Source organism: Ursus americanus, chromosome 22, assembly GCF_024610735.1.
Source record: "Ursus americanus isolate L20-20 chromosome 22, mUrsAme1.1.p, whole genome shotgun sequence".
Taxonomy (NCBI): Eukaryota; Metazoa; Chordata; class Mammalia; order Carnivora; family Ursidae; genus Ursus; species Ursus americanus.
The window spans coordinates 50,282,852-50,297,897 of NC_142148.1; the positions used below are offsets into that span (position 1 = coordinate 50,282,852).

Genomic DNA, 15,046 nt, shown 5'->3' on the forward strand with positions numbered 1-15,046 from the left:
TATTTATTTTCTTTTTTGCTTCAACCAGTTTAAAGCAGGTTTAAGGCTTGAGGTATTTTGGACCGCCCAGTGCTGTGATTTTACTGGAGAGGTGATTCACCTCTGGTTTCTTTTATCTTGAGCTCTGTAGTCTTTAGGGCCCTGCTTCTGGAGGGAGTGTTTTTGGTTAAACACCCTAAGGGACCCAGCTTTTGATTCTTACTCCTCTTTCCCTGCATGGTTGTAAAAATGAAAGTTGAAAATTTTCAGAATTGGCAAATGACTGCAGGGCAGAGGTGGTTTCTGTGCTTGTTCATCTCTTTGGGTTCCTGATTTCACTTTAATTTTGGCCTGTTCTTTCCTTATTGTCTTGTCAGTTTCTGGTTGATTTTAAGATTTTAAAGTATTCTGTCCATCTTTTTTAGTCTTTTTCAGGGGAATGATTGGGCCAGATAACATAGCCTGTAGTTAAGGATACAGGGAAAAGTGTGTTTTATTTCACTGCAGTGTTTGGAGTCTAGACTTGGATCTGTGTCTCCTGTAGTCGTTGCTAGCCATGTGTGGCTATTTAAATTAAAATTAAATAAAATGAAAAGTTCTGTTTGACAGTGACACTAGCCCCAGTTTGGGTGCTCAGTATGCAGGTGTGGCTAGTGGCTACCACCTCGGACAGTGCAGAGATGGGACATTTTCATCGTCATGGAGCGTTCTCTTACACAGTGCTGGCCGGACTCTTGACTTTTTCCAAAGTCCGCCTAGAGCAGGCACAGCTAGACAGAGGATTGAGCCTCTTTGACAGGCGTATCATGGAGCCTGTCTCTAAGGTGGTGTGGGTTCTCAGACCGGTATAGGTGGGATCATGGGAGGCTGTGGTGCACTGAGTAGAAAACCACTAAGTACTGATATTTAATTTACAAATACCTGCCTAGTGCTTCCTTAGGGTGTCTGTTTCTTTCTTTTTTCTTTAATTTACAAAAAGTAGCAGTAATTTGAAAATTATCAAAATTAAATAGCGAGTCAAAAATTAAATTTTACCCTTAGCTAAAGTCTCAGGTATTAGTAATCAAAGATGTCTAGGTATCGTAGTTTGTGTAGAGACGCAGGTCTTTTTAGTAGAAAGAGCATCTTAACTAGGAAACAGGAGGTTGAGGTACAAATACTGGTGCGTTGCCTTTAGTCACGTGACTTCTGATACTGTCTATATAAACTCTAGTATCTGTGATCTTTGAAGCTCTGCGTGCAGTTACTATGTGGGATGGTGTACACATGTAAAGTGCCAGGACAGTTGACCCCTGAACAGTGCGGGCCGCCGGACCCTTCCCCATAGTTGAGAATCGGCAGTTAGCACATATTTTGTATGTGTATCATATACTGTATTATAAAAAGGTAAGTTAGAGAAAAGAGGATGTTGAGAAAATTATGAGAAACTACATTTACTATGCGGCATGTATCAAAAAAAATCTGTGTATACGTGGACCCAGTTGTTCAGGAGTGAACAGTATTAAATACCTGTCTTGTGCCTGGTGTAGTGTCAGCCCCCGGGGGCACAGACAGGAGGGGAGTGAGGCAGTCAGCGTGCAGTGTGATGCCTACAGTGATAGTGCCAGAGCAGAGTGCTCTGAGGACCTGGAGGGCATGTCCCCGTCACGGTCACGCTCAGAGGTCAGCAAACTTTCTCTGTTAAAGGTCAGATAGTAAACATTTCAGGCTTTGTAGGCCACATAGGGCCTGTCACATAGCTGCCTTTTTTTTTTTTTAAACAACCTTTAAAAGGGTAAAAACATTGATTAGCCCAGAACCATACAGAAACTGGCTGTGGACCAGATGCCGTGACCTCTGCAGGTCTGGCTGTCTGCAGGGATCTGTAGAAAGAGAGTGGAAGGTGGGAAGCAGGCAGGGCCTCGTGGAGGACATGCCCGCTCTAAAGGTGCAGAGGCGGGAGAGGCTGGGGTCTGTGAGACTGGATGTTTTTACTAGTGTTTAGGAGTACAGAAAGGGTTGGGTCGAGAAGGAGGTAGGGTTGATACTATTGACAAGATCAGAGCAGCGTGTGGTTGATTCTGACGGGAGCAGATTCCTATGACAAGCGGGTGGTTAACTAGTACAAGGGTCCGTCAAGGAGGTGTTGCAGTCATGCGCTTCAGAAGGGAGAGGAGCCAAGCCTTTGTCATTAAGGGAATGGCTGCCCGGTGTCTGTCGCCCAGCTAGTAAAGTGATGGGCAAAGTTCAGATGGTCCAATCTAACAGCCTGTGTCCTTTTAATTCTACAATTACGTTGTACACACAAGTGAAGAAGGCCTTAATTAAGGGCGTGACTGAGGAACTGGAGAGAGGGTGATTTGAAGCCTGTTTCTCAGCCAGTCTCCAGGCTCTGACCTGGGAAATGAAGAGCCAGGGCTGAGAGAGGGGGTGTCCAGAGCAATTCCAGGATGGCTCCCAGATTTCTCCCTTGGTGAAAAGTCCATGAAGATCTTTTTGTTTTTAAGTGCTTACTGATCAGACTGTTTGTTGCTTAAGGAGGAAATGCTGTCTCCTAGGTCCATGAACCCCAGAAGCGGTACGCAGAATTGTGTGTATGCACATGAGCTGTTTTCCTGGGGTAGGATGCTTGGGCTTTCATCCCATTATCAAAAGTGAGCCCAGCCCAAGGCGGGGGCACTCCTTGTTATTGGACTGTGGATGTCTGACACTCTGCCCGGGTGTGAGGCTGTAAGGGAAAGCTAAGCATCCAAATCACAGGACTGTTACTTTAAGTGTCATACATCCCAGACCGCTACATAAAACACAGGCACATGAAGCTGTCACCTGAGCCCAACTGTACCAACCGAGGTCTACCAGCCAGCAGTGCAGATGTCTCCCCTGGCCTCCGAGAGACAAAACAAGGCCCGGTTTTTGTACATAGAAGGCCAGCCAGGAGAGTTTGGGACTCTCGTTGGCATGGATGTTTCAACATGCTGTTGTACATGAGATGAAGCTAAAGTTTATAAACTATTAGGAATATCTTAACAGTCCCATGGCTATGAGAGATGGACCAGTGTCACTTTTAGTTGGCTGTGTTAGTTCCAAAAAGGAGTGTAGTTTTTCTGTCCGCTCAGAAGTGCGTTGATAGTTAATAGTTGTAAGACAGTACCTAACTCGTCCTGTTACAGTTAGCTCTTCCGTGAACAGATGCAGGAGGAACTGGGCAGCTGGTGGTTTATGTTCGCACCAGGCAGATGAATGTGGTGTCCTGGAGTCTAAACTGGATTGGTTCGTGTTTGACATTAGCGTTATATGTAATTTAGGAATTACAGACTCTGGATTATAGCAGTCCGTGCAGAGATTTGCTGTTTTTGGTGATATATGGCTGCCCTATAGAAGTTGAGGCTTAGAGGGGAGCGTTTGGAAATGGGTTTATGTCTGAGAAAGTTTCCCTTTTCCTGTTGACAGGACTGTGACCTCCATTAAGGGCCAAGTGTCATGAATGGCAAAGATCTAAGAAATGATGGAATTCAGTGATGGTGTAGACGTTAGAAGTGAAAAACCCTGGGGCGCCTGGGTGGCACAGTCGTTAAGCGTCTGCCTTCGGCTCAGGGCGTGATCCCAGCGTTATGGGATCGAGCCCCACATCAGGCTCCTCCGCTGGGAGCCTGCTTCTTCCTCTCTCACTCCTCTGCTGTGTTCCCTCTCTCGCTGGCTCTCTCTCTGTCAAATAAATAAATAAATAATCTTTAAAAAAAAAAAAAAGAAAAACCCTAGGCTGTTTAAAATATCACCCTTAAGATTTCAGGCTGGGGATAATTGTGATTCCAGTGTAGGTAAAAAGTTTGGCGTCTCCTTGGCTGTGTCATGGCAAAAAAAAGCTTTGCTTTTTGCTTTGGGAAAAATACATTATTTGTGTCCTAAGGAATTGACTTGATAAAAGAGGTAGCAGGAGTAACTTAGTTTAAATGCAAGTTGTCTACATATGAATTAATTTTTGTCGGGTGACGGTTGATGATTTGGTTGGTGAAGAGTTGATGTTTGATTTTCGTCTTTGAGTCTGCCCTTTCAACTATTTCATTGGAAATTCTAAACTTTTCCACTGGGTGTTTGCCTCCTTTATTTTTATTGTTTTAGGTAGTCTAGGATTTTAGAGGTTGATCTAAATTTAGGGATCAGCTGGTCCGGGGCTCCCACTTTAGAGATGAAGAAATAACAGGGTAAGGCTCCTTGGGTAAATGGCTCCTTGATACTGACAGAGGAGAACTCTCAAGATTATCTCAGCTGTCTTGACCTTTAGCTCACGGGTGATCTTTTTAGTAGATGAGAAGGGTATGAAGACAGCTTCTAAAACTCAGGTTTCCTATTAACTGTCAGGAGATTGAAAAAAATGGATGTAATTGAAAAATGGGTGAGAAATGGACACCGTTGAATCCGTTGTTCACACTGTATCCAAGTAACTTGTGGTTTGCATTCAGTCATTTATTTCTACATTGTCTTGGATATTTGAGGAATGACAAAACAAATCTCACACGTGTATATAGTCTAAGTTTTAGAAGACTAATAATGCCAGTTGTTCTCACTTCTCTACCAGATTTAGAGCATTGTCCTGAGTCACTCTTGACTCTTGAGCATCTTGTCCTGATGGGGATTCATTAAAAAGAAGACAGTCCTGGGGTGCCTAGCTGGCCCAGTGGGTGGAGCATGTGGTTCTTAATCTTGGGGTTGTGAGTTTGAGCCCCACGTTGTGTGTAGAGATTATATAAGTGAGTAAGTAAGTAAGTAAATTAAAAAAAAAAAAAAGACGGTCACTGCCTCAGGAAGCTTTTGGGTACGTCAGTGGTCCTGAAAGTAGTGTATGTAAGAATCATCAAGGAGAGTATATGAGAGATGCAGGCAGGGGGGCCTGGTGCCTTAGTCAGTTAAGCGTCCTACTCTTGTTTTGGGCTTAGGTCATGATCTCAGGGTCATAAGATCCAGCCCTGTGTCAGGCTCTGTGCTCAGTGTGGAGTCTCCTTTCCTGCCCCACCGCCTCGTGATCTGGCTTTTTCTTTCTCAAAAAAAAATTTTTTTTAATGCAAATGCCTGGTATTATCCCACAGAGATGTTGGATGATCATTGCTGATGTGGAAGCCTGTCACCTGCATTTTATTTATTTTTTATTTTATTTTATTTTATTTGTTTTTTAAAGATTTTATTTATTTATTCGACAGAGACAGAGACAGCCAGTGAGAGAGGGAACACAAGCAGGGGGAGTGGGAGAGGAAGTAGCAGACTCCCAGCGGAGGAGCCTGATGTGGGGCTTGATCCCATAATGCCGGGATCACGCCCTGAGCAGAAGGCAGACGCTTAACCGCTGTGCCACCCAGGCGCCCCTGTCACCTGCATTTTAAACTAGCATCTCCTCGTGCTGAAAGAACACTGCTGTAGTGTTGCTGTAAGGACGTTGTAAATCATCAGGACCTAGAGTTTGGGAGGCCCCCAAGACTACCTGCAGGTTCCGTGGTTCACTAGAAGGACTTAGAGAACTGCGAGAAGCCATTATCCTCATGGTTATGGTTTATTACAGGGCAAGGATGCGGACAGAAGTCAGTGAAGGAAAGGCACACCGGGCAAAGTCCAGGGAAGACCAAGCATGAGCTTCTAGTTGTCCTCTCGCAGTGCAGGTGTGCTGACTTCTCCCAGCACCGATGCTGCCAACCAGGGAAGCTCACCTGAGCCTTGGTGTCCAGGATATGTATTGGGGGTTGTCCCATAGGCACTGCCTACATGGCTGAGTTTAGTCTCCAATCCCTCTGGAGATCAAACTGGTGTCGTGTGTGGCGCAAGGCTCCACCAGAAATCAAATTGTTAGCATGGACTGTCTGGTGTGGCCGAAGGCCCCCAGCTAAACAAAGACCGCCTTATCAGGCAGGGGATTCCAAAGGCTCAGAGGTGACTTCCCAGGAGTTGGGCAATGGCCAAATCTTCCCTGGGGCAAGCTTAATCCTTTCCTGCATACAGCCTAGAAAGTAAATTGTTATTCCTGTCATTACTAGGGAGTTCAAGAAATTACTGCTTTTGGGGCGCCTGGGTAGCGCAGTCCTTAAGCGTCTGCCTCCGGCTCAGGGTGTGATCCCGGCGTTCCGGGGTTGAGTCCCACATCGGGCTCCTCCGCTGGGAGCCTGCTTCTTCCTCTCCCACTCGCCTGCTGTGTTCTCTCTGTCACATAAATAAATAAAATCTTCCAAAAAAAAAGAAAAGAAATTACTGCTTGTAGGTAGAAGATACATTGCAACCACATGTAGTGTAATTTGCCACAAAACTAAAATACCAGAATTTCTGCACCCAAGTGAAGATGTCTCCAGAAGTGTGTCATACTTGACACCTGTCGTAATGTTTTCATCAAGAATTTGAGTAAAGATCAGGAGTTAATGCTGGGAGACCGTTCATTTTTAGAATCAGGATTTGAAAATACTTCGACAGGTTGTAATGAAGTGCTAAAATCAACAAGGTAAAATTTATAAGGAATAAAGGTAAAATGACAGACTTAAGTTAAAAAGAAAAAAACAGCTGAGAAGTTAAAGATATGTGGTATGTGCCTTAGCTGTACCTGGGTTCAGAAGATCTGGGGAAGATGACTGAAACGGATCGGCAGGCTTCTTTGTGAAGGGGCAGATGGTAGATATTTTAGGTTTTGCAGACTAAGAGGCAAAATGAAGGATATTATGTAAGTACTTACATAATAGTAGAGAACACTAATATCTATAAAATTTTTATTGACAGAATTTCAAATAATAATTGAGTATGTATATATATTATAATACAGGTCTAATAAGAATGGAATTTTTTTCGGGGGAGGGTTGGATAACATGTTTTGTAATTGGAGCTCACAGGTAGTGTTCCGTATCATCACAACCAATGACAGATGTTCAGTCTCGGGGCTGATCGTCACGGAAGGTTACAGATGTCATCTCTGACAGTGTCCGCATACTCGTAGGTGCTCTTGCACACTGATACCAGTTCGGAAGCATATCATTTCAGTTTAGTGTATTCATCGTTTGGCAGACATCGATAGAATTCCACTAGATTCTTTTTGATGTTTGCCTTTCCGCACGTCATTACAGCGCAGATTCCTCTCTCCGATGGATGGTCTGATGGAAGTGCCTCAGTTGCTCGGTGAAGTGGGTTTGAGATACGTGAATTTTCATTGTACTTGCATTGAGGTTTGAGAAATGCCGCTGGAACTGTAGTTTGAGCTCAAAACACATCTGCTACACGTTTGTGTGGGGACACAAATCCACTTCTCTCTTTAACTTTTAATTTTTTTCATTTTTAATTAGCCTCTATGCCCAGCGTGGGGCGTGAACTCCACCCTGAGGTCAGGAGTTGCACGCTCCTCCGAGTGAGTCAGCAGGCGCTGCTCTAACTTGTGGCGGCGGGGGAGCCGTGTGGCCGCGTCGGACGTTGCTTGTGAGTAAGATGCTTGCAGCCACTGAAATGCCGTCACTGCCCGAAGTCCCTCATATGAGCGCTGCTGTGCCTTGTCAATTTAGGCTGAGCTCATGAAGAAATGTTAACACGTAGGAGCAAAAGCAAATTTCCGAAGCAGTTGAGTGTTTGGTAATAGTGATGAGTAAAGGGGGGGGTCTTTTTCAAATAGATTTCAGTCTTGGCTCTGTGGTTGAAAAGTCACAACAGAGCCTTGCACAAACCATTGAACTGCAGTGTGGTAAGACAAGTCAGGCTATTTCATGAGTTTGCCGTTGGTGCTACTGGGTCAGTAACACATGATGGGTTCGAATACTTTCCACAAAGCTCCTGCTCATGAATGATAGACTGAATAACCATAGTTTAAATGCTTTAAGCAACTTATATTTTCATCATTGTATATTTTCCAGCTAACCCTTTTTCTGCTCTGCAGATATTTTTACTGTCATCAGTTATAATGTGTCTTAGCAGATTCTACTCCAGGTTGTATTAAATCAGGGTTTTCTTAATATCTTTAAAAGTGTTCTCACCAGCAGTTCCACACTGACTGCCCTCAGAGGCCCCTTCTTCAGTCCCATTGACCCCTTGAACAAACAGCCTAGCAGTGTGGGGAACACCTGTTGGCTCAGTCCTTCGCCTCGTTCCTTCACTGACTCTCTGTTGTCATCCATGTAAGATGAGGGACCATTTAGGGTTTGGAGCAGAGAAGCGATGCCGTCTGATCTAGGCTTGGAATCGGTCTGCCGTGGTGAGCGTGTGTGCTAGGGTGGCAGGGCTGGGAGCAGGGAGGCCTGTTCCGGAGTGCTGTAGTCATTTCGGTGAGGGATGGTGGCTCCGGTCACGATGGTGTTGGTGAGCATGATGGCGAGGGGACAGCGTCTGGGCTTCTTTTGTGGGAAGAACCAACATTACTTGCTGACAAGACTGGATGGGGAATGTGGGAGGATGACAGGCGGCAGGGGTGACGTCCGTTGTTTCTCGCCTCAGCAGCTGGAAGGCGGACGTTGTCGTGAACGGAGAAGGCTGTGTGTAGGAAGGTTTGTGGAGGGGGCGGGCCAGTCAGCACCTGGGCTTGGAGGTGTCGGACGTTTCACTGAGTTCTCTTCGGTGATGCTCCACTTCCCCAAGGGGCCTACAAGCAGGCCCGGCAGAGAGTACACCTGCCAGGGTTTGGTCAGGAAAACCCGGGCCATTCTCGACAATTAGTCGTACGGGGAATTAGAATCCATCCCTACCGCTGGGAGGGCTGGCAGAATTGAAGAGAATGATGTTTCTCTTCATTTTGCCCACGTTGCCTCTTATTAGCGTTCACTGCCCGCCGCCCTGAGCTGTAGCGGGAAGGGGTTTTGGGAGAAGTAGCTCTGCCGTCTCGGTGATGCGCAGGAGCAGGCCGCGGTGGGGCTGCGGTGCAGAGTGAACAGCGGTCAGTCCAGCGCAAGGCCAGGCAGTCGGGCTGAGCCGGAGGGACAAGTTTTAGCTTTGTTAGCATAGAAGCAGCATTTGAATGAGCTTGCCTGGGAGGTAAGCATAGCTGAGAGGAGAAAGGACAGAGCCCTGGGCGACTCTGGAAGGAGGGAGCCATCGGTGGGGTAAGAAGAAAATCACGAGAACATGAGTGGGAGATCAGCTCTTGTCAGTTGTCGAAAGGACGAGCCCTGGGCTCTAATGATTGGATTGAGCAGTGCAGAGGTCGTTGGTAGTCTTAGAGGGAGAAGTTCGTGGAGTGGTGGGGGCCAGAGCCAGTGGGTTTAAGAGAGAAAAGGAAAAGAAGAATTTGCGATATCGAGTATGTTGTGTGTATGCTTGTTTGTGGAATTATTTGTACAGTAGTTGTTTTAAAGTCCCTCTGGGCTGATTGTCATATTTGTTCCCTTCTTGATATTGGCTTGTGTTGATTTTCTCCTCCCACGGGAATTGACGCTTTTCTGGTTCTTCCTATGCTGAATAAGTTTGGGGTGTGCCCTCCCCATTTAGGATATCATGCAAGGAGACTTTCCATTGTATTGAAATCTGCTCATTTTGGTCGTGGTTTAAATCCAGTCTTGCTTCCTAATCCCCCTGCTCCAGTTTACTTTTCAGAGTGGTCAGAGAGCTTCTGCAGTTACTCTTTCCAGCCTTCCTAGTTGCTCTTTCTAGGAGAGGCAGGAGGGAATGTGCTTCGTCTTCTTTACCTAGATCTGGGACCCTTCGCTTTGCAAACTGCTTCCATTTGCCCAGGTAGTGATCTCCAGTTCCACCGAGGCCAGTGATGCCCGCACGACTGTGTCTCTTGATCACTTACCACTCCCAGGCCTTGCAGGAGATTTCCTGCTAAGTACTGCACGCATTTGGTTCATGGGTCCTTCCTTTGGTGCCTCTCTCAGGTAGACAGAATGACCCTTAGGTATACCTTAGTAGCCCATTCGTTCATTTGTGTACAATTGAAGCGTTGTCTTGTCTTGAATATGTTAACTGTGCCTATTAATTAATTTGAGTAGAATAGTGTTTCTTTCGTATTTTTAATGAGCTTTTGCGCAGTGGAATTTTCTATGGATATCATTTACAGTGTAGAACAGAATGGTGGTTAAGAGGATGGGTGTTGGATAGGTCTTGCTTTGAACCTCAGATTCGATTCTTATTCCCTGCATGTTGACCAGGTTCCTTAAGCTCTAAATCTGTTTTCTTATCTGTTAAGTGGAGATTATCATAACTCTTTGACAAATGTGACAGAACATAGTTCTTAGTACATGGCTAGTTAGGGAAGGATCAGCCTGAGGTTCAGCAAATACAGTTCCCAGTGATGTAGTTATTTCTGTTGTGGGGATTTAAAAGCTAATCTTATTCCCTGATGAGTTTGACCAGCGTATCTAAGAAGTGCAAGCAGTTGGTATTCACCGTGTACTCTGCATGTAGAACGGGCGATTTATTGTTGTTGTTGTTGTTCCTAATGCCGGTTTTTCAGCAATTAGTAATATTGCCTCTTCATTTCCCTAATGTATTCACATCATCAGTAGCTTACTACCGGTTGGACCGCAGACCCTGTACCATGTGCTGGCACACAGATGAATGGGATGCAGTGACCTATGACCTATGAGCTGCTCCACTGTCTAGTATTAGAATGTGTTTGACTAGAAAATTATTTTGAAGCGTAAAGAAGCTTTTGTTTGCCCAGATAACTTTCATAATCATGTTTGCATTCTTTATACATTTTTGGTTTTTCAGAAAGTTTCTTCTGACCTGTGTTCTTCAGAGTACAGGTTACTACGTCTTGCCTGAGTGCAGAAACCTTTGGTACACTGAGCTTAGAGGAAGGGACACCTGTGTGAAGTGGTTGTATATTTTGGACATTAGAGACCTTCACAGATAATTTAAATGGTTAGAATGTTGTGCATTGAGAAACAGTGGTTTTGGGCTTTATTTGGCAGTTAGCATCAAGCGGACCATTTCCTGCCAGGGGCTCAGCCTGCATGGTTAATTCAAGCCAGAGATCTTCTAATATGGCAGTGTGTCATGTTGACTGTTACTCAGCTTCAGAAAGAATCTTTCTGTCATGTTTGCTTTGGAAAGCCCAAATCATGTCCATTGTTTTAACAGTAATAATATCTGGTAACTTGGGAAGCCAGAATAGCATCATGATTCTAAGGTAAGCTGGTGTTTGAGTGCCTGATCTCTCTCTCCCTTGTCTGCTGTGTGACCTTGGAAAATGTCTTAAGTTTTTTTGGACTTTGTTTTCTCACATGCAAAATGGAACAAGAGTAGTAATCAGTTAGGGCTGTGAGGATTCCAGAGCTGGTGCTTGTAAAGCACTTGGGAGAGACTGCTATGACATCACACCCTCCGCAGATGGCAGGTTGTCACTGTTGTCCGGGTGAGTGAGAGGCAGGTGTCAGGGACTGTCCAGGTTGGACTGTGCACTGAAACGAGACCATTAGAAGCAAAGTGATCGTGTGGAGTATGTTACCTGTTCAGGAAGCATAGATTCAGAGTGTGTTGTGACTGGTGGGAAATTCTCATTTGCATGTTAGGGGGAAGAGAGTTCAGAGTAGCCTGAGGACCCCGTGTACGTATAAATGTCCCCACTTATGCCAGAAACGTAGAGAGTGTCCATCTTACAAATACCTTCAAGGAGCTGGCAATTTATTTCATTGTATAATGAGCCAAGTTTAATTTTTCTTTGTCTGGAGCAAAAGAATTTAAGCATTTTATTATAGGATTGGGGAAATACCTAGTTTTCTGCCCTAGTTGAACTAGTTCAAATTGTTATGCTTGTATTTTAGTAGTTCCATGCTGGACGTGGCCCTAAGCTGCCTGCAGTTCAAATGGCAGACATCCAGCAGGTCCAGTGTTTATAAATGCGGTGTTGCTATCTGCTTGAATTCTCCTTAAAATAGAAACTAGAGTGAGGAGCAATTATAAGGCCCTCAAAGCCAGTGTATACGCTCATTTATTCATCATTAGGTCATTCACGCATCAAGTGCATGTGTTCTGATCGTGTGTTTTAGGTGTTCGGTCCAGTGCGCGCTGTTGGTTATAGAGTGGCGAACAGAAACCAGACGTGGGGAGTAACTGGGCTGTCTTGTGTTTGCGGTTAGTGAGGAGAATAAAGCCAGTTCCAGCGGACTCGCAAGATTTCCCTGAATGACATTTTCAGGTTTATACTCCTAACAGACAAGAGGCAATAAACGAACAAACAAACAACGACAGTAGAAAAAGAGGGCTTTTAAAGAGCAAATGTTACCTGCTGCAGGCACTGGGGCTTTTTGACCTTCACTTTGGTTTTATTTAATAGTGCTTTAAATATTTGTCTGGGATGGCGGTGCTGAGGCTGCGGAACTTAGGCTGTCGTTGTCCCCAGAATCTTGCTGTTTGGGTGGAGGAAGACACTGACAGGCCCGATTTAACATCCGCTCTAGTTTGTTGTACAGGAAGCTGCACCACCGGAGAGTCCTGCGTCTCTCTCGTCTATTGCCTTGTGTCCTGGGGCCTGGGGCCGTGCATGGCATTTGTCAGCCACTCCACAGATACTGGTGTCATGTGAAGGCGTGCTGAGGGGGACAGGAGAGAGGTGTCTCACCTGGGGGAAGGGCACGGCTCCCACCGCACATGTGTCCAGGTCATCCCGGGGAAGAAGGTCCAGGTGGAGGAGGTGTCGAGGAGGGCACAGGTTGTTCTGTACACCGAAAATGGCTTAATGTTGCTGCTTTGTAGGATTCACGGGAGATAGCATGACAGTCAGACTGGGCTTGATCATTCAGGGACCGACAGGTCATATCAAGGAGTTGGGATTTCCTCTTCTTCAAAAGGAGTAATTCTAAAGTACTAGAAACCAGGTGTCCTGATACCCAAGCCGGCACTCTTTTCATATTACACAATGCGTACAATGTCAAGCAAGTGTCATCAGGTCTTGGGTTCCATATCCATTAGTGATAGCCGGACTATTAAAGTTCTGTAAGCCCCTGGTGAACTTTTCATCTTTTGGGGAGAGTGAGGATATAGGAGAAATATTTGTTTTCTCAGGTGTGAAAAAAAGTTGAAACTCTTTAAAGGCAAGCAAGGTCCATATGTCTTTGAATTCTAGTTCTCCGGAAGGATAGCAGGTATGTGTAGTAGATACTCAGTACCCGAATAAATGCAAAAAAATACAAAAACCCTTTGCTTTTGTGTATACTCTTGTAGCAGGCGTTGTACTGGACTCTGCAGGGTGATAACTGGATGAGAAATGATCCTCTCCAAAAGGTCTTTACAGCCGAGGAGGGGAGACAGAGAAGTCAGTCAGTGATGATGGTACAGTGGGTAAGTCCTGTGATAGAGGTGCGCCCAGGGCATTATGACAGGTACTCATCTTTCTTCAGTCCCCCACATTCTTTTTTTTTTTTTTTTTAAAGATTTTATTTATTTATTCGACAGAGATAGAGACAGCCAGCGAGAGAGGGAACACAAGCAGGGGGAGTGGGAGAGGAAGAAGCAGGCTCCCAGCAGAGGAGCCTGATGTGGGGCTCGATCCCATAATGCCGGGATCACGCCCTGAGCTGAAGGCAGACACTTAACCACTGTGCCACCCAGGTGCCCCATCAGTCCCCCACATTCTTAACCCTTTTTATACCTATTGTAATTTACCCCCTACCCCAGACCTATTTTCCCCATACCTTCCAGTAGCCTCTTAGTAATTTTTCTTCATGGTCATACAGACTCATCTCTTCTTCACATTTGATTTCTGGCAGACAGTTTCCTGGAGATCTCCGTTCTCTTCTTTTCTGAGCTGCTTGCTCCTTCGGTCTTTTATTGTGTTGTCCCTGGATGTTCCTTTGTTCTCATCGTTTGGCTTTTGTCCAGAGTTGGATTTTATGTTTGTGGCAACTCTTGTCTTTGTCTTTCTTCACTGACTTCTTCCTTTTGGTGGCGTTAATTACTTTAAAAAGATAGTACAGTGTTTTTGGACAAGTTGAAGACAGCCTTCAGCATTCCCTCCTCTTGAGCAACACTGCTCCGGCTTGGACTTGTTTCCCTCTCTCCTGGTGCACAGCCACCATTCTGGAATCTCCCTTCATCGTCGTCCTGGGGATTCCCTTATCCCTTCTAATGGAAGCTCATGCCTTGCTCATTTTTTGTTGATGCTCGTGTTTTGGTGGAAGACTTCCTCCAGGGGCTTTCTGACATAGGATGCTTAGGAGGCAAACCTTTTGGGACCATGCATGATTGAAACTTGATTGATGGTTTCGCTGGGTATAGAGTTCTGTATTGGAATTCATTTTTGTTCATAAATTCAAAGATTGCTCCATTGCCTTCTTGTTTTCATGTTACTGTTTTAGAATTCAGAAGCTATTCTCATTTTTCCTTCGTATGTAACTTTTCCCCCCTCCCATCTTTAGAAGCTTGTAGGAGTTTTACAATTTGTCCAAGTCTTTTGGAATATCGTGATGGTGTACCTTGTGTGGGTCGGTTTTCATCCACTGTGCTGCATATTCAGCGGGTCCCTTCATTCTGGTAACTGGGAGTTTTCAGTTCTGGGAATACTCTTTGGCATTACTGTGCTGAGGTTTTCGCCCTTGCTTTTCCTTATTTTGTTTTTCTGGAAGTCTTATTATCCGGAACTTGGCTGTCCTGGGCAAAGGTTGTAATTATCTTAATACCTTTTTCTTCTTCTTCTTCTTCCTTCCTTTGCTCCTCCTTTTCTGCCTTTTTTTTGGGGGGGTGCTTTTTTATTCTCTGTTCAGGGAGAACAGAGAGAAACTTTTCTTTAGTTTATTATTTCTGATTTCAGAAAGGTTCTTTAGATTTCCAAGAGCTCTTTTTCTATTTTTCTAGAAGAACATCCTGTTTTTCTTTATTGATTGCAGTGTTGTCTTACCTCTATATTATTGATAGTTTGTATAGTCTCTGTTTCTTTTAGGTTGTTTCCTTCCTTCTCCTGTCTGACGTGGTGGGGCCCTTTGACTTTTACATCAGGGTATTCTGGGTGGGCCATGTGTTGGGGGTCCCCAGGGTTAGTATCTTTAGATCTGTCTTTTGGAGCTGATCAGATTCCCCAGAAATATTCTCCAGTCCCTTTCCGGCACAATTCTGACTTCAGAATCTGGAAGCCAGCGGTGTGCGTGTGTGGTCTGTTGTAGGAGAGCTGGAGAATTCACTGTTCACTGTATATACGGTCATTAAGTCC

The 15,046-nt window shown here is 45.0% G+C and overlaps 1 long non-coding RNA gene across 25 annotated transcripts in view; it reads left to right on the forward strand.

Annotated features, from left to right (window-relative positions):
* The window catches only part of LOC148108125 (uncharacterized), a 122,938-nt gene that overhangs the window by 9,119 nt on the left and 98,773 nt on the right, over positions 1-15,046 (forward strand). For 22 of the 25 annotated variants that reach the window (XR_015721060.1, XR_015721073.1, XR_015721075.1 and 19 more), the window contains one exon: positions 7,263-7,392. The exons of 1 other annotated variant lie outside the window; for it this stretch is intronic. This is a non-coding gene — a long non-coding RNA (uncharacterized LOC148108125). Of the gene's footprint in view, positions 1-7,262; positions 7,393-13,065; positions 13,183-15,046 lie in introns of all 25 variants that reach the window. 2 more of the 25 variants (XR_015721055.1, XR_015721056.1) reach the window with 2 other exon arrangements.